Source organism: Perognathus longimembris, chromosome 13 (assembly GCF_023159225.1).
Source record: "Perognathus longimembris pacificus isolate PPM17 chromosome 13, ASM2315922v1, whole genome shotgun sequence".
Classification (NCBI taxonomy): Eukaryota; Metazoa; Chordata; class Mammalia; order Rodentia; family Heteromyidae; genus Perognathus; species Perognathus longimembris.
The window spans coordinates 28,068,856-28,094,088 of record NC_063173.1 but is presented as its reverse complement, the minus strand read 5'-3'; the positions used below and the strand labels follow the sequence as shown (position 1 = coordinate 28,094,088).

Genomic DNA, 25,233 nt, shown 5'->3' with positions numbered 1-25,233 from the left:
CTGTGATCTATCATCAAAGTTTTCCTGTGCTAGAAACACAGATAGCCTGTGTCTAATCTAACCATCCATGTTCCCTCTTCTACCTCATCTGAAAGTCTACCCCAGTGTTTCTCACTCAGGGCTAGATTAGGTCATGTAAGCACTGAACCCCGCCCCCCCCGCCCAATGAATTAATGAATGAATTACTGCAGAAAGTGTTTCCCTATAAAAGGATAGACTTCCCTTCTTTCTGTCACTCACATGATGCTGGTAGCCTTGTTACAAAGCAGCAAGAAGGCATGGTGGTCCCCTTCTGGACTTTGAAGCCTGTCTAACTGTGAGGAATAAACTGCTTTCAGTATGAATTGTCTAGTCTGTCACATTCAGAAAAAAACAAATTAAGACATGACACTGCTGATCAGTCTTTCTCACAAGTTACACATTGGTTTTACAAAGTTTGAGAACTACCAACACTCTCACTTTCCCATAGTTCCAATTTCATTTAGCATAAGGGTAGTAGCTTTTCCCTAGAAAAATAGAGTCAGAGGTTAGGTTTGAAAAGGTTTCATGGGCTGGGGATATGGACTAGTGGCAAAGAGTGCTTGCCTCGTATACATGAAAAAGGTTTCAATGCATTTCAAAATTATCAGCAATGTAGAAATAATGGGATGAGGAGGAGAGGGAAGAGAGATAAAGAAAGATGGAGGGTGACTAATACTGTATTAAAATATATAACAACTGTGTATCAAGAAGACATAAGAAATTTCAATGAAAGCTGTTAAAGAGGGGGTTGAGTGATGGAGAGGGAAAAAGCAAAAGAGAAGGGTTACTATGATTAAAACATAATGTATGCACGTCTGAAATACAATGTTGTTATACCTTGGTTCAATTAATATACGCATAATAGAATGAATGACAAGAAAGTAAAATAAACTCTGTTGGGGGGACAGGTTTCAGCAGGGGGAAAGAAGGAAAATAGAGTGAATGGGTATGAATAGGGTCATAGTTTATTTGCAATACAAAAAATAGGACAATGAAAACTTTTGAAATTGTTTTACAGCTGGAAAGGAGAGGCTAGAGGGGTTGAGTCTGACCAGGATACATTATATGAATTTATGAAACTGTGACAGATAAAACCTTTTCCTTTTAAGACTAAAGTATGCTCATTTAAAAAAAGAGAAAACAAAGAGCAGGGTTAATTACAAATTGTTTCTTTCTAGGCACAGGTGGATCATATTTATAATTCTAGCTATTCAGAAGGCTGAGATCTGAGGATTGCAGTTCAAATCCAGCATGGACTGGAAAGTCTGTGAGATTCTTATCTCCAGCTAACCACCAGAAAAAATAAAGTCAAAAGTGGAGCTGTAGCTCAAGTGGTAGAGCTCTAGCTTTGGGCAAAAGTGCTCAGAGACAGAGCTCAAGCCTTAAATTCTACTAGCACTAGCATGTACACACACATGCACGCACACGCACACACACACACACACACACACACCTTCTGAATACTAAAAATAGTGTTTAAAGATAGAACAATTTAATTAACAGTAGCTATAATTTGAGAGTGCAGTGTATAGCATTATCAGTCATTGACCCCCAGGTTTACCAGGTTAGTTACCTAGGTAAATATTCCATATGTTCAGCCTACGGCTTAGTGAAAGTTGAAAGCAATGATTGAGCTTCTGTTCTTGATTCCATCTCCTATTATTTGACTTATTTTAACAAGTTGCTTAATCTCCATGAACATCACGTTTCTTATCTGTATGCAAAGGTCAGTGAAAGAGATGATGTCTTACTGGTAACACTAGGATTAAATCAGATAGTGCATGTGAAACACTATTGGCATAAACCTCACATGTAGTAAGTGCTCAATAAAAGTTTAAGAAAATAATTTTTTTTCATAAATCCTCAAGCTCTTTTCATCTAGGTGATTATGATGCAGCATCTTACCTTCAAATATAAAATTCCTTGTAGTCTGCTTTCTACCAACTGGCACACACATTAATGCATATGTTTTAGAGTTTCTTCAGCATTGAAATCTCTACCAAAAGTGATGGAACATGACAAACAGAAATCACTTACCTTTCCCACCAACAGCTATATCTTAGAACTTTCCTTGCTGTAAACCCCACTGAGTCGTTTCTCCCATCCTTCCCCTTGAACACACACACACTGAGGTCTTAGAAGAGAGCCTGAGGGCTGGGGATATAGCCTAGTGGCAAGAGTGCCTGCCTCGGATACACGAGGCCCTAGGTTCAATTCCCCAGCACCACATATACAGAAAACGGCCAGAAGCGGCGCTGTGGCTCAAGTGGCAGAGTGCTAGCCTTGAGCGGGAAGAAGCCAGGGACAGTGCTCAGGCCCTGAGTCCAAGGCCCAGGACTGGCCAAAAAAAAAAAAAAAAGAAGAAGAGAGCCTGAGACCAAGCCATGCCTAGTGCTGATGTTCCTGGGGGACACTGATTTGGTTGAGGCCTTGAAACTCCTCAGTCAAAACAACATTGTTCACTCATCAGCCTCCAACTCACCCAACTTCCAACTTCCCCTTCTGACGTCACCTTTCCTAACTGATATTTAGAGACCCTAATTATAATGGGAAGGGTGCTATTTACCCTACAGTTGTACTGAAGGAGACTTGGCTGCCCTTTCTAGTCATTCCTCCCAAATAAGACTTGTTGGAATATGGAGGTTTGCTCTTTCTTCTGTTTTTTTTTTTTAACAGAAAAAGAAAGACAATGAAGAATTATGACAAAACAAAACCTAAGAGTAATAGATCATGTCCATATATCAAAAGGCAAAATTCAAGAAAAGGATTCAAGACTATCACAAATAAAACCCTAAGGCTACAACAAAATTATATCCATTCATCAAAAACTCTGAAAGCAATGCAAATTATAGTGCCTGGCATTTACACTATCACTAAGAAATGGGAAGCTGAAAGTGCTATCTGTGAAAAGCAGTAGAAGTCAAAGCCCTTGGTAAAGAGATCAGAGATTTCCTATTGCACTATTTGGAGATAACACTTCTATTATCCCTGCAGGTCACAGAGACTTTTAAAGGAAATAAGCTCCAGAAAATTCTCCCATGTAAAAACATTTTGTGATTTGTATGAATGAATGGAATTACATGTTAACGATGAGAGCAAAATTTGAATCTAAGCTGCAGTGGTAGTAGCTGAATAATCTTGAGAGACCAGAGAGCTTGTCTACTACTTCCCACCCCACCCTGAAATCTTGGAACAATTCCACTAGTTTTGTTCTTGTATTTAAAACTGCTTCCCAGCAGCCGGGTGCTGGTGGCTAACTCTGGAAATCCTAGCTACTCTGGAGGCTGAGATCTGAGGATTGCAGTTCAATTCCAGCCAGGGCAGGAAAGGCCATGAGAATCTTATTTCCAACAAACTACTCAGAAAAAGCTGGATGTAGTGCTGTAGCTCCAGTGGTAGAGTATCAGCCTTGAAGAAAACAAGCTCAAGCTCAGGTATAGTGCCTAGGCCTTGCGTTCAAGCCACAGGACCCGCATTTAAAAAACCCTGCTCCACAACAATCTTTAAAAGTAATTTGTATCAATAGTTTTTATTTTGTATATGGAGAAACTGAGAAGAGAGAAGTATCACGATTTGACCATAATAAACTTAATATTTTTCCCTTTTTAATATTTATTTTTATTATATTTGAGTAGTTTTATTTTTTATGAATAATTATTTATTTTTTATTGTCAAAGTGATGTACAGACGTGTTACATTTCATATGTAAGGCAGTGGGTACCCCTTTCTTCTACAACTTGGAATATGGCCTAGAGGCAAGAGTGCTTGTCTCATATACATGAAGCCCTAGGTTTGATTCCTCAGCACCACATATATAGAAAAGGCCAGAAGTAGAGCTGTGGCTCAAGTGGGAAGAGTGCTAGTCTTGAGCAAAAAGAAGCCAGGGACAGTGCTCAGGCCCTGAGTTCGAGCCCCAGGACTGGCAAAAAAGAGAGAGAGAGAGAGAGAAAGAGAGATAGAATCCTGCAGTAGATTCTGTGCCTTCCCCACTTCAACCTTTTCAAATGCCTGCTACATACAGAACCCTAAACTTTCAGAGGTCAGACTCCTGGAGAGGGGCAACCTGGCGGCTGTTTTCCAGTTGTGTAATGTGGGGTTAAGATAAAAACCTCAATAAACCTTACAATAAAAAATAAAGCTTCTCCTTCTTTCCATGGTTATTATAAGAAATAATGTAACTATAGGCTAAGTTGTTTCCGTTTCTGGCACTCAAAAATAATTATTGACATCATGATGATTCATAGTACAGTTATGTACATATGGGAAATATATCTGGATAAACTTTTGCTAGGCTAGTATCTCGTGGAAAAGGAACCTTATAACTTGAAGAGTTATCTGACTGTCATTTGTGTCTTGTGAAGATGTTCTATTTTTCAATTTGATGGTCTGAATCAAGGAATTTAGCATGATAATTATTAATTACAAAGTACAGTAGAATACTAAGAATTCTAAAGTGCCCTGCTTTTGGAGAAATCAAAAATATGTATTTGATCTTTCTTTGGCTGCTTTCAAAGTCAAATCTTAGGGCTTTCTTAAGCAAACATTTCTGATTAATGTCTGCACACCAGGGCAGCTTCAGGCCTTCACCATTGCCCCAGTGATCAGTCTTTCTGGCTGTTTAGCTATATCTCATCTTTAACATGCACTGCCTTTATTCTGAGATACTGCTATTTTTGAAAGATTTAGACTCAAATTTCTCCAAGTATATTTCCAACTTATCAACAGGACTTTGGCGGTAAAAGAACACAATTCATGGAATGAGACAGACGTAGATTTAATCACTAGCTCTGCAACTACCAGAAATTTACTCACCTTCCCTGAGCTTCAGTTTTGCCACTGGCAAAATAAAGACACAAATATCACTCTTTCAAGTTGGAATGAAGGTTACAAGGCAGGATAAATATAAAAGTACAGTGTCAGATACACCACTTTCTGTTCTAGGTTGGTCCCTTCCTACTCTTCAACAGCAGCCATTGTTGTAGTCTGTCCTTTGAGGTCTAGCTCCTGGAACGTGCTAGGCTTGTGGTCTTATCCATCTGGTTAGCTCATATGACATTGTTCTTCCATCCCTGAAGGGCATATACAAAATACTTTGAGTATTTTCTAAGGATACAACATGGAAGTGTTCATGTTGTCTATCTTTCTGCCCAATTCAGAAAATGGTCCCAACTTAAGACTTTTATTCTGGAAGGAAATCTGTCTGTCCATGGGGAGATATGCAAAGTGCATCTCTCAACTACTCTATGCTGTTTATGTAACTGTCAATTAGTGCAGGCATTACTATTTTGGAGGCTACTCAAAAAATTAAAAATAGAACATGTGTATGATCCAACAATCCCATCACTGAGAATATATTCAAAGGCACAAAATCACTCTGTTAAAGATATACCTGTGACATTATTGACATGTTTATTGCAGTACTATTCTCAACAGCCAAGATATTGAATCAACCGAAGCATCCATCAACTCGATTAATGGATAAAGTCAATGTTGTATATGTGCCCAGTAGACTATTACTCAGCCACAGAAAAGATTAAATCCAGTCATTTGTGACAACATGGATACACTTGGAGGCTTGGAGGACAGAATGTTCAATGAAATAATCCAGCAAAAAGAAGACAAATATTATACAATCCAATTCCCATGTGGAGGTTAAACAAAACTGATCTCATCAAAGTTCAGAATCAACTAGAGGTTACCCAGGATGAGTGGAGTAAGTAGGAGGTGAATGAAAAATACTGGACTTACAAGAACAGTGCTAATGCTACGTATGAACAATGAAAGCTGGTGGTTTTCTGCACAGAAGTAGCTATAACTGACAATAATACATTGTACATTTCAAAATAGGTCTAAGTAAGGACTTTCACTAAACCCACTATGAACATTGATTAAAGTTTAAGATAATATGCTGGGTACCAGTGGCGCATGCCTGTAATCCTAACTACTTTAGAAACCTGAAATCTGAGGATGGCGGTTTGAAGCAAGCTAGGGCAGGAAAGCCAACTGGGACTCTTATCTCTAATTAATCACAGGAAAATCCAGAAGTGGAGCTGTGGCTCAAGTGATAGGGCACTAGCCTTGAGCAAAAGAAGATCAGCAGTAGTACCCAGGCCCAGAGTTTTAAGCCCCCAGGCAGACAGATACACACACACACACACACACACACACACACACACACACACACACACACGTTAAAAGTAATAGATATGCTGATTACATTGTAGATTCTTATTTTAGCTTCTAGTTACAGAGAGTATAGTCCACAGAAGCTTAGCAAAATTTCATGGTGACAGGAACAGAAAGCATGAGAGCACTTTTACATTGTTACAGATAGGAAACAGAAGAAAGAGGAATACAGGAAGTAGACAGGGACAAGACACTCCCACTGTGTGCCCACAGTGTCCTACTTCCTCTAGCTAAGTGCACAGACCCAAAGTCTCCGTAAACCTCCAGAAGAGCACTGGACATCAACTATTGAACATGTAAGTCTCTTTTCATACTCTGACCATAACATGTAGGATCATTACCCAATGTTTTCATGAATGGAAACATTGAAGGGCACACTCCAATAGGCAAAATTGTAATGTGTCAATGAAATGATTATAATAAGTTTGAAGAGCTTGTTTGCTCAAGGCAAAGGATGTTTCTCAATATTAGTGGTTTCAAGGTATTTTTTTAAAGTTTACTTCAGTAATAGTTGAACAGTTTTCTTCTTTCATTAGTTATTCATTTTTCATTTCCTATTATTCAAAAGTTGGATCTGAAACATGTATTATCTACAATGATATTGTATTTTGTAGTTATCTCAAATTAGGAAAAAGAATGAGTTGATGATCCTGGGCTATAAATTTGAAAACATGAGCAGTAGACAAGAGAAAAAGAAGAAAGGTGGAGATTGACCAATAGCAAAGGAAATGTTGTCAGAGATCATTTGAGGATATGTGGCAATTCTGAACATGGACATGAGGATAGAAAGTGGCAAGAAAGGGTAAAAAAGGATACACTCAGTCTAGGGGTTCCCTGAGCTGTGGTTAAAGCATTGTAACAGGACTACAGAGATGCCCCAATATCTATCATACTTCAAAAATCTGAGCAAGTGAAAAGACTCAGTCTTACTTATTTTAAGACCTGTATAGCAAATGATTACAATCCAGTAGATTGTGAAACATTGAGAAAGTCCAAATCAATTTATGTTCATTGTATTGGCTCCTTGGGACATTACTGTAATCAGAGACAATGAAAGTGACATCATACTAACAATCCAGGACTGATGTTCATTACAGTACAGTGTGAAGATAAACTGGAATACAGTAATGCACCATAATTTATCCTGCAGCATTCAAACAAGTACAAGCACAAACAGTTGCTTTGTCATCAAAGGCCACACAGCATACATTTCCAGACTCTGAGGCTCAAATCACTATCTGTGGTTTACAGCAAAATAAAAAGATATTACCTTGCTAAACAAACAGACTGAATTCTTTATTTTTTATTACAAAATACATTTTTCAGAGTGGGATGAAACATTGGGGATTAAGAGAAAAATAAACAAAAAGCAATCACCCAAAACACCATGAAAATTCAAGAACATTTTCTGATATCTTCAGAAAACTTTTCAGAAAGCTGATCATCCTCTGAGCACTTTGCGTGCTGAAAATAACTACGGTTGATGCTGCCAGTTCTTGCCAATAGCCTCAGGCAGGTGTTCACAAATAATATTTCTTTCCAACTATACATGCCATGTGTTAATTCTGCCAGCTCCCATAAAATCACATCACTGATGAGTGGTGCATTTCATCCTATACTTTTCCAAGGTGTCACAAATGTACCAGCTGCCTTCAAAGCAAACAATGGTTGCTCTTGCTGTGTCCTTTCAGCATCTACTCAGAGTTGTAGTTCTAAGGCAAAAATCATGTTCAATCATTTTCCCCATTTACATAGTTACCAAAGTGCTTTTGTCCTCTCCCCTCCATTCCTTTGCTACTTGTTTAAACATATAGAGGCTATTCTTTATTTTAAAAGGAGCGAATTGGCATTGTAAGTAAAGCTTTTCATAACCTAACAGCAACCCAACTTTCTCAGAGTTTCTCTCAATAGTTTTCACCCTTCCTTGCCTAATTTTAAAATGAGTAAAATTCTTTCCCAAAATATTTCATATTGTTTTATATAAGTCTCCACCTTATAATTTTTCCTATCACTAATAAACGTATACAGCAAAACCCCATTCTTCTCTAGAGATGTTCCCATGCCCAAATAATTCATTTCTTCTTTGCTATCTGAATACTTTTGTAATCACAGTCATTGAACAAGCCACAGGAAATGTATTAGGTGATAGCTAAGTCATTAGACATTTTAACACTATCTCTTTTATACTCAACTCTAAAACAATACAAAGAGAAACTTTAACTAGCTGGATACAGGTCTTGTCTTCTACTCTCTTGCCAACTCTTGAGGCTGGTAACCTCTTAAACCACTTACTTCAAGTCAACATGGATGTTTCTTCTAGACACACTTGGTCCATTGCGCCAATACCACAGCCAGAATAAAGTAGGCAGTATCAACTTTCCTATGTGGCTCTCGGGACTCTGTCTAGAAAATCCCAGACTTGTCTCAACTCTGAGCTATGAAGAAGAGATATTCAGGGTATAGAAATTTCTTGACAGCAAGGACTTACAGCTTAATGTTATATATGTGATGTATCTCTAATTCTGCTAACAGTTAAAATTAAAGAATTGGTAGAAAATGGTACATGTAGTCACTGTCTCCTTAGGATTTTTGTTCTTTAAACAAGCTAAGCTATTTTTCACTGTATGGCCTTTACACTGAGTCTTTGTCCCCAAGGAGATTATACGGCTCACAGCCTCACATGGTTCTGATCTCCAGGCATATGCTGTCTCCTCAGAAACGCCTTCCATGACCCAGAATTTTTTAAATGAAATGAACTGCTACACTCTGTGCCTTTTCTCTACTTTGCCTTCTTCACCGCATCACCTCTCCATGATACCAGAATGTCCGCAACAGCAGCAGTATCAGAAGCAGCAGGACTAACATTTATAGAGCACTTAACTTTTCCAGAAGGCTGTGCTAAGCACTTCACACAAATTGAACATACAGTCCTCACAACTAGCTTCAAGCAAAGAAACAGGGTAAATAAATAACTCATGCTAAGATCATCTACACCAATCAATGGATTATGAGGACAATAAGAAGCTCAAGTAGGAGTTGTCCAGGTGAATAGGCAGATAAGACGTTTTAATAGAGTGGATAGGTATGAGAGTTTTCATAGGTAGAATGAAGAGTTTCTAGTTTGTCTGGTAATTGTTTATTTCTCATTGACATTACTGATTACTTAGTTTTTAGTTAGTTGTCGGCTCAGGGCTACCCCTTAATATCTATACTCAGTCCGTGTGGTTTTAGAAGAGTCAGCTATATGCCCACCACTATGAATAAACACAGTCACCTAAGGAATTTCAAGGAAGAGTTTTCTTGATGGCATTGTGGGAATGGAAGTAATGAAAGGATACACTTATAGAGGTGGACAGATAATATCATTCTGGAACTACCAATGGACCTTTTCTTTCACTTTTTCATTTTCATTCACATTGTCAGGACTTTGAAGTGAGCTTTAACACTCACTTCCTCTTTGATCATAAGCAAATTGTCTAGCCTTTGGCATATCATTGCACTTTGTTCAAAGAGGTTGCACTCAATGGTGTGGAATGTCTTTCCTGCTGTAGCATTATTTCAGCCATTCAGTAAGTGTACTGCTTCCCTCTGTGAAAGAGGCAAGTCATCCAAATTAAGAATGTAATGAGCCTAGCACAGGTGGCTCACACCTGTAATCCTACTCAGGATTACAGACTACTCAGGAGGCTGAGATCTGAAGATCTCTGTTCAAAGCCAGGAAGAAAAGTTTGTGAGCCTCTTATCTCCAAATGACCACCAGACAACCAGAAGAGGCACTGTGGCTCAAGTGTTAGAGTGCTAGCCTTGAGCTGAAGAGCTCAGGGACAGTGCTCAGGCCCAGAGTTCATGCCCCAGAACAACAAAAAAAAAAGAATGTAATGAATCTGAAATTTACCTAAATAAATAGTAAGTAAATAAATAAGCCAAACTATTACTGAAGCCAGAGCTCCATGGCAGGTCAATTCCACATCCCAGCAGCATTGACAGCTACACACGGGTCACAGAAGCAGCACCTCCCATTTTAAGTCTGAGTCTCAAATGGGTTGAATTTGTATCAACTATCCACATTAATAAAGTGCTTAGTTCATTGTGCAATCTTGAGGAAGAGCTCTGAAAAAAGAAGTGTTTTAAAAGTTCTGGCATTTAATGGATTAAAGAAAAAAATCACTTTGGGTGGATACATGGTTTTCTGGAGAAGCAGAACGAAGGAGGTTTCCATAACACAAAACTATCATTTCACAGCCAAAACTTGCTTTGAAGTTCATAGAAGCACAATGACAGGAAGGCAGGAATTTTCTATATTGTAAAAGTAGTAAAGCAAGGGTACAAAAATAGAAATGGTGGGTGGACACAGTCATAATACTCAATGTACATAAAGATGAAAGTAGGAAACTTGAGGGGATAGATGGATAGATGAATGGGAATTTTGGAAGGGGTGACATTGATCAACATGCATTGCACATATAAATGGATACAATTATTTGAAAGCCCTTTGTACTACTGTTTTGAAATAATAAAATAAAGTATGCAAGAGAAAGAAAGATGAAAGCAAATCTGATGCTGTGGAAATTACCTGATTCATTCTCTCCCCTCCATCTCTCTCTCTCTCTCTCTCTCTCTCTCTCTCTCTCTCACACACACACACACACACACACACAAACACACACACAATATACAGCAGGTAGGAAAGGTGGAATATGAAAAACTTTGTGTCCTAACTTCGAATACTCTTTCTATGAGGCCACATTCCCCTTGGTACCAATTGTCTCATCATCACCGTTAGATGCCACTGCTCTTTCTTTTCTGTTAGGTGCACACAGGAGAATGATGATGTTCTGAACAGGGGAAAGGAAGAAAATCATTATAAAAAGCCTAGACAGATACAATAACACTGAGCTGACTTCAGATATATTTGATGCCTGGGGTTTACACATCCAAATACACATCAAGCAATGCTATAGCTTCTACACCAATTTCAGGCTCAATGCCCATATGTATGATTGATGGAACTCAATTAATACTGCTTTCTGCTGCCTGATTTCTTAGTGACACCAAGTTATCTCAGCATGTTACAGCTGCCCTGAAATTTCTCCACTGGCTCCTGCTACAATTGAGTATTGATTGAAAAATTCTATTACTGTACTTAGTTACACAGCTTTCAATAAACAGGTCACAGGTGGCACTGTGGCTGGTTTCAAGGAGAGTTGAAAGATCTAAGAGCAATTGGATACCTGAGAAAATTAGCAAGAAGCTTCAGCTACTTGAGTAGAATGTCTCTGTGTGCTTGAGTGTGACCTGGCAATTGAGTATGTACTGACTTGCTTCAGGACCTCAAATGAGGCACACCAACTTGACACAAAATTGAAGATATTTAAATCAACTTGATTGCATTTCAAATAAAGGCAAGAATAAGAGTTAAACATTATCCTTCAGCATGTGATCGTTTATAATGTCTAATTCACTAATAGTTTAACCAACATTATTGAGCAATGCCTCTGTCCTCAAGATTGAATTAAATGCTCTTCTCAATCCCAGGCTATGAGTTAGGTACTGGGAATACTAAGACAGATGAATGCCATCATCAAGAAACACCACCTTGGGGCTGGGGATATGGCCTAGTGGCAAGAGTGCCTGCCTCGTATACATAAGGCCCTGGGTTCGATTCCCCAGCACCACATATACAGAAAATGGCCAGAAGTGGCGCTGCGGCTCAAGTGGCAGAGTGCTAGCCTTGAGCAAAAAGAAGCCAGAGAAAGTATTCAGGCCCTGAGTCCAAGCCCCAGGACTGGCCAAACAAACAAACAAAAAAGAAACACCACCTTTTTATTTTTTCTTTTGGCTGGTCATAGGGCTTGAATTTTGGACCTGGGCACTGTCCCTGAGCATTTCATCTTTCAACACTCACTCTCTACCACTTGAGTGACAGTGCCACTTCTGGATTTCTGTGGTTACTTCTCACAGACTTTCCTGCCTAGGCTGGTTTTGAACTGCAATCTTCAGATCTCAGCCTCCTGAGTAGCTGGGAATACAGGAATGAGCCACAGGTGCCTGGCCAAGTGCCCAATCCTACTAGCCTTTTTTTTTTTTTCTATAAGTTTTATTGTGAGGAAGCCAAGCTCAGTAATTTACATATTGTCTCTGACTGCTTTCTGACTACAATGGCAGACCTGAGCAGTTGTGACAGATTTGTCTATACTATCAGAGACAAAATACCTATCACATGACCAAAGAAAAGGGTTTTCCATCTGTAGTCTACAGTGTTGTGGGATCCACAGGCACTAACAGAGGGTGTCCTAAATTCCTGGTAAAGAAAGATAATAACCATTAAGGAAGATTACTTAAGACTAAGTTTTCCTTCAGGTGGGTAAGAGGACTCATGAGCAATTTTGAAAATAATAAACAGAGAGGGAGAGAGGGAGGGAAGGAAGAAGGGAGCGAGGGAGGGAGAAAGATGGAAATAGAAACAGAGAGACAGAGAGAAGCTGTGACACTCAAGAATGGTCTAAGTGCAGGCTTGCATTAATATTTCAGGTTCTCAGGGAAATGAATCCTACATAAAAGCAGTTGGACATAGGAAGAAGAAAGAAGGAATCTGTACATGGAGAGTATATTATGTTATACTGAGGAATTTATTTACAGAGAATTTCAAGCTGTTAAAAAGTTTACACACATGATAGTAGTCAAATTTTCAGCCTGCATTTGTCTTCGTTTGTGAAGTTCTGGAAGTTTCCTAATAAAACCTGGCAAGTTGTATGAATGGTTCTTTCACCACTTGACCTAAGATGTAGTAAACCAGATAAAATATTGTTCCAATTTCACATGAGTTCTCATATTTTAATTAAAAAAGAGAAGAGGGACTACTCTCAGGATATTTTGAATTCACATAACATTGGTGTCACAGAATGCAGCTTACTTGGCTAAAAATGAAAAACCTGACATGTAATTACTGTGGCATTTTGCTATGACTGAATTGTGTCCTCTCAAAACTTTATATGTCAAAGCCTGAACCTCTTGTACTATGGTGCTTAAACATCTTTAAACATCTCCTTTTGGAGATAATTAGGTTTAAATTAAGCCCTTATAATGGGACCAGTGTCCTCATAAGAACCAGGAGTGATCAATATTCTCTTCCACCATGAGAAGATATAGTAAGGAGATGGCAGGTTGCAAACTGGAAACAGAGTCTTCACCCCCAGTTAAAATGCGCAACACTTGGAAATGGTTCTATACATCCTTCAAACTGTGAGAAACAATGTCTAGGCTATAACTCATCCAGTCTATAGTGTTGTATTGTAGCAGCCTGAACAGACATCATTTACACAGTGATATTTAAAACCTGATACTAGCACAAAAAAAAGGATTAATAAAAGAATAGTCAACCCTTCCATAATTCTTCCCCATTGACCAATAAACATTGTATTTAGACACTTAGACACAGATTTGTTGAATTACAACCCCGATGTATGACTTAAGGATGATTTAAAAATAGTCAAATTTGTATTTTGGAAAGATATCTTTTTAAGGAAAGAGGAGTATAAATAGCAAAATCCTGAAAGCTATTGATTTAGGAGGTAACTAAATTGTCCAAGCTACAGATTCAGGAGCCTAGGATTCAGCAGTGCTAAAATTTCTACTAAAAGGAGAACAATGAAGAAGACAATGTCCTTCACTGAGCACTTCCTTATAAATGTTACTAGCTGAAAGCACAGTCAATATCTGGGAAGTTTATTTTTATTCCTGCATTTAAGTCAAATAGGGACATAGAAAACCAAGATGTGATGCATATAGTAGATACTGAATGTAATAAGGGAAAGGTGAAAAGAAAATAATAGAAGGGAGAAGGTTATCAGCCAATTGCAGTGTTAAGTTCTTCACACGTGGACTAGTATTTAATTATATCCACTGAAATAAATAAATAAATAGGTGCACTCATTTTAAAGAGAAAATAGAAGACTCCAGATTATATAATGTGTTTAGAAGAGAAATTGGTATGTTATCTGTTCAATTAAATGTTGGTGTTTTCTCTTGTGGGAAAACTCTGAGAAATTGCCTTTACTGAATCCAACCAGCAATGAGATCTTTCTCATTCCACAGATGTTTTCTGTATGTCTTCTCCCATCCATGCTTTTTGCAGGTTTTCTGGGTACAGTAGAGACAATACTGACGTGGCTCTTAACAACACAATGATCACAGTCTACGCTACTGGCTATAAACATCCCTATAAACAACTCAAGAAAGGGACTGTTCTTTGGCGGCAATCATCTTTTAAAAAATTTTTTGGTCCACCTTTATCTCACCATTTTGATATTCCCCTTCCCTTCTCTAGTTCAGATAAACATATATACAATACCCAGGGTACAAAAACCAAGTACAATTATAACAGGGGCTAAACCATAGGGAAGAAAACCAAAAGAAAAATGAGTCCATGTTTCTTTGGGTCTGGTTCACTTCACTTAGTATGATTTTTTTCCAAGTCCTTCCATTTCTTTATGAATGGGGCAATGTCATTCTTTCTGATAGAGGCATAAAATTCCATTGTGTATATGTACCACATTTTCGTAATCCACTCATTTACTGAGGGCCATCTGGGTTGGTTCCATATTTTAGCAATGATAAATTGTGCTGTGGTGAACATAGCTGTGCTGGTGGCTTTAGTGTGGTCTTGCTTATAATCTTTTTGATAAATACCCAAAAGTGGAGCTGCTGGGTCTTAGGGGAGCTCTATATTTAGCCTTCTGAGGAATCTCCATACCACTTTCCAGAGTTGTTGAACAAGTTTATATTCCCGCCAACAATGTAGTAGAGTTCCCTTTTGGCAACATCTCCTCCAGCATTTATTAGTATTAGTATTCCTGATAATGGACACTCTTAGAAGATCACAATAGCTCAAGAGCTATGCTTATATGAACACATAAGATGATGCTAAGCGAAATGAACTTCAAGTTATGGAAGCAGGTGGTATATCACTGTTGTAGTTATTTTCAACATTCCAGGTGAAACTGTACCCTTCTTTTTTTTCCACACTCCCTTCTTGTGTTTTTTTTTTTTTTTTTGCCAGTCCTGGGCCTTGAACTCAAGGCCTGAGCACTGTCTCTGTCTTCTTTTTTGCTCAAGTCTAGTGCTCTGCCACTTGAGCCACAGTGCCAGTTCTGGCCATTTTCTATATATGTGGTGCTGGGGATTCAAACCCAGGGCTTCATGTATACAAGGCAAGCACTCTTGCCACTAGGCCATATTCCCAGCCCCTCCTTTCTTGTGATTTTACCCTTGATATCACTGTAACTGATTTTAGTACCCTGGATATTGTATATGTGTGTATTGGAACTAGGGAAGGGAAAGGGAATACCAATATTGAGAGACAAAGGATAAAAAGACAAACCAATGCAACAGCAATACTTACAAAACTATATGGAATAAACCAACTGTACAACTCATGGGTGGAGAGGGAAATGGGGAGGGGGAGGCAGGGGAAATATGAGGGAGGAGGTAATAAGTTGAATAAGAAATGTACTCACTCCCTTACATATGAAACTGTAACCCCTCTGTACTTCACTTTGATAATATAATAAAAAGAAAAACAGTGAAAGGGTGGGTAGGAGAGGGATGTTTGAGAATGTCAAAAGAAGTGGCATTGATCAAGATGCACTTTAGTCATAGAGTAGCTTGGTAATTCCTTTGTACAATTTCTTAGAGATAATAATAAATATTATAAAAAGGAAGAAAAAAGAAATGATTTCAAATAGCACATTAAAATAAAACAACTATGAAAAATCACTTTTTCCATATTTTGGAATACATTTAGCATAGCATTATCTTATACAATCATAGATTAGAATTCAAGTCAATTGCAAGTTTTAATCCTATATGAATATACTTAAATTCATGAGACCTATTATTTAATGGAGACATTTGGAAAACTTCAATAAGGAATGTAAGCTTTCAACTAATTTGTACCTTAAAGTACTATGAAGCATAAAAATTGGTTTCATTGATGCATGAAATTGAGAGATACTGTCTCTGAAATTCTAGGGGTATTATTCTTTCCTTGAAATCTGATATACAATTGGAGAAGTTATGTTTTAAAGACTTATTTGTTCTGCATTTAGTCTAGAGTGGTATGCCAAAAAGCACCTAATAAATGTCTTTGGTCGAAGATAATGGCTTGGTTAGTTAGAGCTACTGGTCTGTGTACTTAGCTGAAAATTTTGCTCTCTTTACCCTCCAGTATCAATTCTCAATTAATGTAATTCATCCCACATACTCCAGATGCCACGATCATAACACTAATTACTTTATTTGAATTACCAACATGGGACCTTGTTTACAAATGTCTGAATTTCCCATTCATAATAAAACTTTCCTTTGCCTGACATAAATCCATGTGTGAGCATTCAGAAGCATACACAGTATAGGTTAAAACTGAATTCTTGCTTTATGGTGATGTTCAGAAACATCAAAGATAAAATAAGTTTCCAACAGTACGTGATGTTAGTTGAAGTGTTAGAAGCAGAAGCTATAACTTGTCCTCTTTTGTACTCTGACATAAGAGATACCCAATATGCAACATTCTGCTGGGCCTGATTCCTAGTTTGTTGAAAATTAGTTTGGTCTTACCAAAAAATTGCAGGTTTTTCTAAGAAATGACAGATTTTTTTTCCCCATCTATCAATCTGGCAGTGCCCAATCCAAGACTAAAAATATAATATATTAAAAAGAAGGGAGAGAAGGCTATTAGCTTAAATTTCTAGAGAAATACAGAACCTAGGAAAAAATTGAATTCTTACACAACACTGGGGTATTGACTAGGAGTTGATACAATCCAATAAAAGAAGAATGAGAGAAAATGAGAAGAAGAGAAAAAAAAGTCTATTAGGAAGCTAGTGAGGCAAAACAAAATCTCACAACCTAGGTGGTTTAAAAGCATGCATTTATTATTGCATACTGCAGGTCTGAAATTCAAGTTCAAAGTATTGGTTGGGCTGAGGGCTGTGAAGGAGCTCTGAAAAACTGTCAGCACTCACCCATTACTGAATGCCTACATCCAGCCATTTATTTACATCATAATCCATGTGAAGGCTGATAATTAAGTTGTGGTAGTTGTAAAAATATATACTACCAGACTGATTTTAGAAACTTTCTCAGACAATCTCAAACTTCTGCCATGTGGGGGACATGAAGGAAAATCGTTTTCTGATTTCTTCCCTGTTTCTGATGATTTTCTGGCAATCCATCTATCTAATTATCTATCATCCCATCCATCTAGTTACCTGTCATCTATTGATCATTTTTATGTGAGTACTCACGTTTCCCTTTTTATAAGGATGCCATTCACATTATATTTGGTATCCACACTGTATTGCTATGACCTCATTTTTTTCTAATTATATCTGCAATCATTCACTTCAAATACACATGTTCTGAGATCCTGGGAGCTCAGACTTTATATATGAATTTAACTCAGAATGTAAAATCTGAAATGCCTTTTAACTGCCTTTATTTTCTCATGGTTTTCTTGTTGGTGTACCTGGCTTCCCATATAACTGTCTTCTTACAGTGATGCCAGTAATTTAGATTAAAATCTCCTAAACTGATCTAAACTTACAGACTGCATCTGCCAAGACCCTATTCCACAGTCATGTGCATGAGTATCAAGTGATATTCAACATTACTTTTCAGGATAAAAAATCCATCACATCCAGGATAAGACCAGAACTGGATCGATTTCCAAATGACTGCTTGATCTTAAATATTTATGAATTTATTCACACTGAAGAGTAAACAATTTAAAAATGAGAGTATAGGGGGCGGGGAATATGGCCTAGTGGCAAGAGTGCTTGCCTCGTATACATGAAGCCCTGGCTTCGATTCCCCAGCACCACATATATAGAAAACCGCCAGAAGTGGCTCTGTGGCTCAAGCGTCAGAGTGCTAGCCTTGAGCAAAGAGAAGTCAGGGACAGTTCTCAGGCCCTGAGTCCAAGGCAAAAAAAAAAAAATGATAGTATAGGCTCAACCTTTATACTTAGAACCTCTTCTATAAAAATGCATTTGCCCAAGAGGAAAAAAATATGGGAAGAGGTGACACTGTTAATAAAGAAATATACTCATTACCTGACTGTAACCCTTCTGTATATCACCTTTACAGTAAAAACAATTAGAAAAAGTTTCAGAGGCTTCACAAGCCTGTTGAAGTCCATCATTGAGTTCCTGAAATAAGTCTCTGTCCCAGTTGATCAAAGCCTTTTCAAATTTAATCAACGATACAGTCATCTTATCTGCCCATCACAGCTTACAGAATTACAAGGAACTTGAAGTTAGGAATCAAAATTGATTCTTGTATATTCCTCTGTTTAAAAACAACTTATTGGAGAGTAGCAAAGTCAGGACAAAGGTGAAGTGCTAACAGAACAACTTAGGAGGAGCATACTCCTAAATTGGGTGAGTCTCCTCCAGATTACACATGTCATTGATAGAATAATATTGAATGAACAGGAAACAAGGAAGGATAAAGGAAGACCAGAACTATATGAAAGATAGGATGACAAAATTTCCCACTTGAGAATAGCAAGTAGGAGAGAAAACAAAATCAGTGCAGCAGAAAAAATAAGAAAAAAAAAACAGTAAGTGAACCATAGACATTTTTCACATTTTGCCTTTATACATTTCTCAGCCTTCCCTAACAGATGGCATTGGTCATGTGATTCATTGTAGCCAATGGCCTGTGAACCAAAGCATCATGTACCATATGATAAACAGCCAAGCCAGGATGTAGTATCTCTCACTTTTCTTGCCACAGTGCTCTTGAAATATCTATGCTCCACATGGCATAATTGTAACTAGTTACTTACCCTCAGCTCACTTCAAGTTCAGTTTTAGAAACTATGTGTTCTCTAACAAAGTACAAGGAACACAGCTATCAAGCTGAGAATACACTAACTAGCTTCCTGGTTGTTTTTTTAACTGTGGATGGAGAATTCTTTTCATTCCAAAAACTGAGAAAAGAGTTCCCTTCTCACAGCATCATCAACTCATATTGTTTCACTGAGCATTTTTTTTTTTGCGTTTTCACATGCAAAGTTGGTCTCCAATTTCAACCGTTATCTCTTTAAACCTTATCCTCCCAGCATTTTAATAAATGATCTTCAAAGAGAATATCTTTCATTTCCTGTGACTTGTGGAATTTAACTGTTGTTTTTGCGATAATCCTTTAATGTAATAACCTCAGCAATTAGAATATTTAAAGGGTCACTTGAGTATAGATATAACAGCTGAAAATAAGAATTGTTAAGTGAAATATGAAACATTCTTATTTCTGCTGAATATGTGTGTATAGTGTGTGCACATGTAGGAAGCAATGTAATACCAAAAGCAACATTAGATGGAAGTACAGGTAGATGCCAAATCCTGACATGCTGCTTAAACTTCTTTGTGTCTATTGACAAAAATGGGCATAATAATAATATCTGATTCACAAAGTTCATGTAAGAATCAATCAAATGAGCTAATGCATATTGACAACAGTATCTGATTTTCATCAGCACCAGGTCTCTCTCTCTCTCTCTCTCTCTCATACACACACACACACACAGAGAGAGAGAGAGAGAGAGAGAGAGAGAGAGAGAATCACACATACTACATTAAGAACATCCATTTATTAGTTCTCTAGTAAGATGTATTGAATCATATACAAAACAGGAAGCCATGACCAAATTTCCACTTGATAACTGGATGTTGTCTAGAAATGGACTCACATTTTTAGGGAAGTAAAGGACCTATGAATGTCACCAACTATATTTGACAGCTTCCAAGCAGGCACTGGACAACTCTTCAGACATCCACATTGGGGATTCATCCCCTCTGAGAGAGCTCCTGGTAAGGGATATCTCAATCCATTGTGACAGATAATAAACAAAGGGCATTAAAGGTTTCATCCCAGATGAAGGGTGATGCTTTATCCAAAGTGATTTATGGATTGAATCACATGTTTTCGATTGACAAATGATTGATTAGATCTTTGGCATTTTCACCAGCCACAACTTTATCCCAATGTAAGTAAAATAAGATCAGAAAAGTCAGGTATTGATATAATTAAAGAGAAAGTGAGAAAACAGAGAGAGAGAAACAGAGAGGGAAAGAGAAAGAGAAATTGAGACTGGGCAAGAAAAAGCGAGAGAGAGAGAAGAAATAGTTGACAAAGCCAAGTTGATTACATATGGATGCTGGTTCTTTCTACTTTTTGAAACGACTGCAAAAAAATATTTAGAAGTATCTGAATTGCTACTTTAGGAAAGACATAATAAAATACATAAAATCAGAATTTTAAATGTTTTAGGCATTTAAATATCATTTCTTAAAATCTTGACTTTCATATTTTGCAATATTGTTGATATTAGGAGTTTTTAAAAGTAATAAATATTCTTTATCTCTCATTGGATTTGAATCCTCTTTTGAAGATTCCTTAAATTGCTTAGCATGCTCATAAATGACACTATGTCTCTGGGTCTATTAAGTACAAGGAGAGCTATTTCATTTTAACTTGTGAAACAATGGTTTACTTAAACATCATGCTTGCTAATAATAGTCTGGAACAGCTAAATATTTTCTCTGTTCTTTATTCTGTATGTCCCCTCACTACCTGCTTTATTTCATTTCTTTACCTGCTTTCACAAATACAGCACATCTTGGAAGATTAATATAGCAAAGCAACTCATCTATACCACCACCAGAATATTGTATGAAAACTAAAGAAATAGTTCAATTCCTTCATGAAGGAGGCAAAATAAAATATCCCAAAATGTTCAGCATGAATGCATACATGATAAAGGCACTGGAATTCCACAAGTCTATCATTTAAATACAGAAGAAGATTTACAGAAGAAGATTTAGGCTAGGTTAAGGTAGACAAATAGGAATATAGCTCTCTCATGCAAGTCCCTTGGAAGAATATAGTGACCACTAAATCTTCCTAGAGGCGTGCGTAAAACCTAAAAACTATATCATGAATTAAACTTACATCTAATCTTAGGTGAGCAGACAAGAGACTGGCACTGCTCATTGCAGGACCTAAATGGACTAAGAACTATTGGTAAAATAAAAAAGGAGCTACCATGTTGATACTGAGCTGCTATTTTACCTACTGACCAGAAAGCCTAAAACACCTATTATTTGCCCCTTTAAAGGGAGAGTTTATATCCTCCTCCACTATACTATTTATCAATCAAACCCTTTGCCCTTCTTCTTTGTAGCATTCATTATAGTTGTGCTCATTTACTGAGCATCTGTGTATTCTGGGCAAGTTGCTTGTGAAACTAAGTACATATATTCATACATGCACACATATATACATGCATACAGACAGACAGACATACACATGAAATACTTCAAAGACAGCCTGAGCAGACATATCAGCGAGATTCTCATCTCCAAATAACCAACAAAATTCCAGAAGGGCAAAGGGGTAGACTTCTAGGCTTGAATGAAAAAGACAAATGAGAGTGCAAGGCCCCAATTTCAAGCCCCAGTATCAACATACTCACACAGTATCAACAACAACAACAATAGCACACACACACGCACACACGCACAGGTGCATGTGCTTATAAAAATAGTGGCTGGCAAGGAAGAAGGACAAAGCACTAAAGCACTGTGAAAGGAATTTTTCTTTATCTCAATGGTGTTATATTAGTGCCTTACATATATTTTATTAACTGCATATGGTGAGCCCTAGAGGAACCAATAAAATTTTAACTCAAAATATCTAATAAAAATAATTATAAAAGTAATTAAAATGTTACACTGAAAAAACAGAAGACAAAGTAAAACATCTTTTATATACTAAAGAAAAATATTCTACAACTCATAGCCACTGAAAATGTTATTCAAAAATGCAAGAAAAATAGAGAATTTTTCAGAAAGACAAAATCTGAGACCACTATAAGCAATCGGCTCCCTACTGACTTTTTTTAGGTAGCAGAAACCTTATATCACATAGAAACTTGGTTCTAAACAAAAGATTAGCAGACATGGTTAATATGTAGGGAATGAAGAGATATCTTATTCATTTTTAATTTTTAATTAACAATTTAAAGTGATGAATAATAGTGTCCTGAGGTTTATAACATTGAGATGTAAAATATATAAAAAATAAGAAGAAAGAAACAGAGGATATTGAAGTTTACTCTCAAATATTTAATTTAAACAAGAACTAAATTAATTACATTTAAAGTTTGCAAAAGTTAAAGATATGTATGTCAAGTCATACAGTAACATTTCTAAATAGTAAAACAGAGTTTACCTAGCTATTAAGCAAATAGTGTAGATAAAACTAAATAGAAAAAATACTCTTCATCTAAAATGGTGGCAAGAAATAGGACTTTTACAATTAGAAGAACAAAGAAGAGGTGGAACAAATTGAAAGTAAATACCAAGATGACAGAATTAATACTCTGAGTAAGATTTGGTATAGGAATATACCACCTTCATTCTTAATAGTCAAATCAACCAATAAATATTAAAACTCCAGATGAATTTAATCATAATATTCAATGTACATATGTAAAAAGAGAACCAGGTAACCTGAAGGGATGGGTGGGTTGCTACAGATGGGAGAGACTGACAGAAAAGGCAACATTAATCAAGATGCATTGTACTCATAAACTAACATATGGAATTGAAACCTCTTTGTTCAAGTACTTAAGAGATAATTTACAAAGAAAGAAGATGGGAGGGAAAAATTGGGAGAGAGTGAAGGAAGGGATGACAAAGTCCACAAAGAAATGTACTCTTTACCTAGCTTGTGAAACTAACCATCCTATACATTGCTTTTATAGTAACAATGATGAAAAGAAAAGAAGAGAAAGACTGGGAACAATTCGAATTTGTATCCATAGCAAAACAGATATATGTATATTATGATATAGTCATATAATTTCTTCCCACCAATTAAGTGAGATAAACTCTTAATATACCCAGACATATGGATGTATCTCAAGTGCTCTGTCTTAAGATAAAGGAACTTGACATTTCCATCGTATTGTTTCATTTTTATGAAGTTCTAGGACAAGAAAAACTATTTTGAAAAATCAAAATGTTTCTTCATGGGAGATAATAGCAAGCACATAGGATTATTTTCTGGTATGGTGGAAATGAATTAGATTCATATAGTGATGTGAATGAGTTATGTTCATTGTATAGCTTATTGAAAGGGTATACTTGTGATCTGTGTAATTCACTGTATACAAATTTTCCCATTGGAAAGTAAATTAACATGCAAAGGAATAAACAAATGGACTGAAAAAATACAGCTTCATTTATAGTCAAAAGGTTCCTTTAAGACATGGAATATTCAATTTTTAGATTAAAATAAGTTATAAATTTTAAAGATAATATTCCGTGCTGTGAATGTTTTCATCACAGATATTCTCACAGGATAGTGGGAGAGACTACATTGGCTTAGCTTTTTTGGAAAGCTTCTGATCTAATTATGACATTTCTAAGTATCATTTCAGAGGAAAATAATCAAAAGTATAGACAAAGATCAATGGAAAATGAATACTCCAAAGCATTACTTATAATCAAATGATAGTAAGAACAATATAAATGCTTAATAAATTCCAAATGGAGCAAGTCAAAGCAGAATTATATCTCCATTATCACAAAGCATGATATGTGAAAGGAAGAATTGGCAAACTGCAAGGGAGTTAGCAACCATATTTTCTCTGAATGATAGAATAACAAGTGAAGTTTTAGTTGTTGTCCTTTAATTTTTTCCTGTTTATTTACTTCAAGAACAAAAATGAGGGCTGGGGATATGGCCTAGTGGCAAGAGTGCTTGCCTCTTATACATGAGGCCCTGGGTTCAATTCCCCAGCACCACATATACAGAAAATGGCCAGAAGTGGCGCTGTTACTCAAGTGGCAGAGTGCTAGCCTGGAGCAAAAAGAAGCCAGGGACAGTGCTCATGCCCCTGAGTCCAAGTCTCAGGACTGGCCAAAAAAAAAAGAAAGAAAGAAAGAAAGAAAGAACAAAAATGAATCTCTACTAAAAAGATGTGCAAAGAAAAATAGAGTTAACATACAAAAATTGATCACAAACGTTTTTGGTAAAGGAAAAACATGTTTAATTCTATAATTCTCATCAGACAGGCCAGAAAGGACACACATGATACATTATTTAACAGAAAAGAGAAATAACATGTGAAGTAAAAATATTTCCAATACCTTACTATACAACATCTATATTTCTCCTTCCTTCTGAGTCTAACCTATTTCTTTTTCTCTCTTTCATATCTACTGATATTCTCCTTTTACTGTTTGTGGAATGTAGACCAGATAGTGTACAGAATGTTGACCAGTATTTTCTATTATTTTTTAGCATTCAGACAAGAAGGTACCAATTGACAGATCAGCATCAGGTCTCACTTAGATTTCTTTTGTGTTTTGTTTTGTTTTGTTCCAGTTCTGGGGCTTGGACTCTGGGCCTGAGCACTGTCCTTGGCTTCTTTTTGCTCAAGGCTAGCACTCTACGGCTTGAGCCACTTCTGGCTTTTCCTATATATATGGTGCTGAGGAATCGAACCCAGGGCTTCATGTGCACAAGGCAAGCACTTTACCACTAGGGGATATTCCCAGCCCCTCACTTGGATTTCTTGAAAGATACAATTGACCGTTTATTGGCATTGAATTAAAATTGTTGGCGAACAGATTCTATATAATCTCCACCCTTTTTCATAAATTCCTCATTATCTGGAACTGCAGGCACTTGCTAAATATAAATATGGACTGTAAAACTTTATTTTGTTCCAATAAACTTCCTTCTAGGATTTCCATAGGAAGCAGTACTTACTTGTACTAGCAACAAAATATTTGGGGAAAAAATGCAAAACAGTACAAATGTTAGAACTTGTTCAGGAAATCAGTAGTAGTACTTTTGAGAATCAAGATGGAAGTTATTTTAATTTTGATTCATTTACTTTTGAAATAGTCATTAACATAATTCTTCAAGTAGCATCCCAAATAATACAAAAAG

The 25,233-nt window shown here is 36.9% G+C and overlaps 1 protein-coding gene across 3 annotated transcripts in view; it reads right to left on the bottom strand.

The window, feature by feature from the left end:
• The window catches only part of Nell1 (neural EGFL like 1), a 782,009-nt gene that overhangs the window by 182,511 nt on the left and 574,265 nt on the right, over nt 1–25,233 (bottom strand). The window lies entirely within an intron of this gene.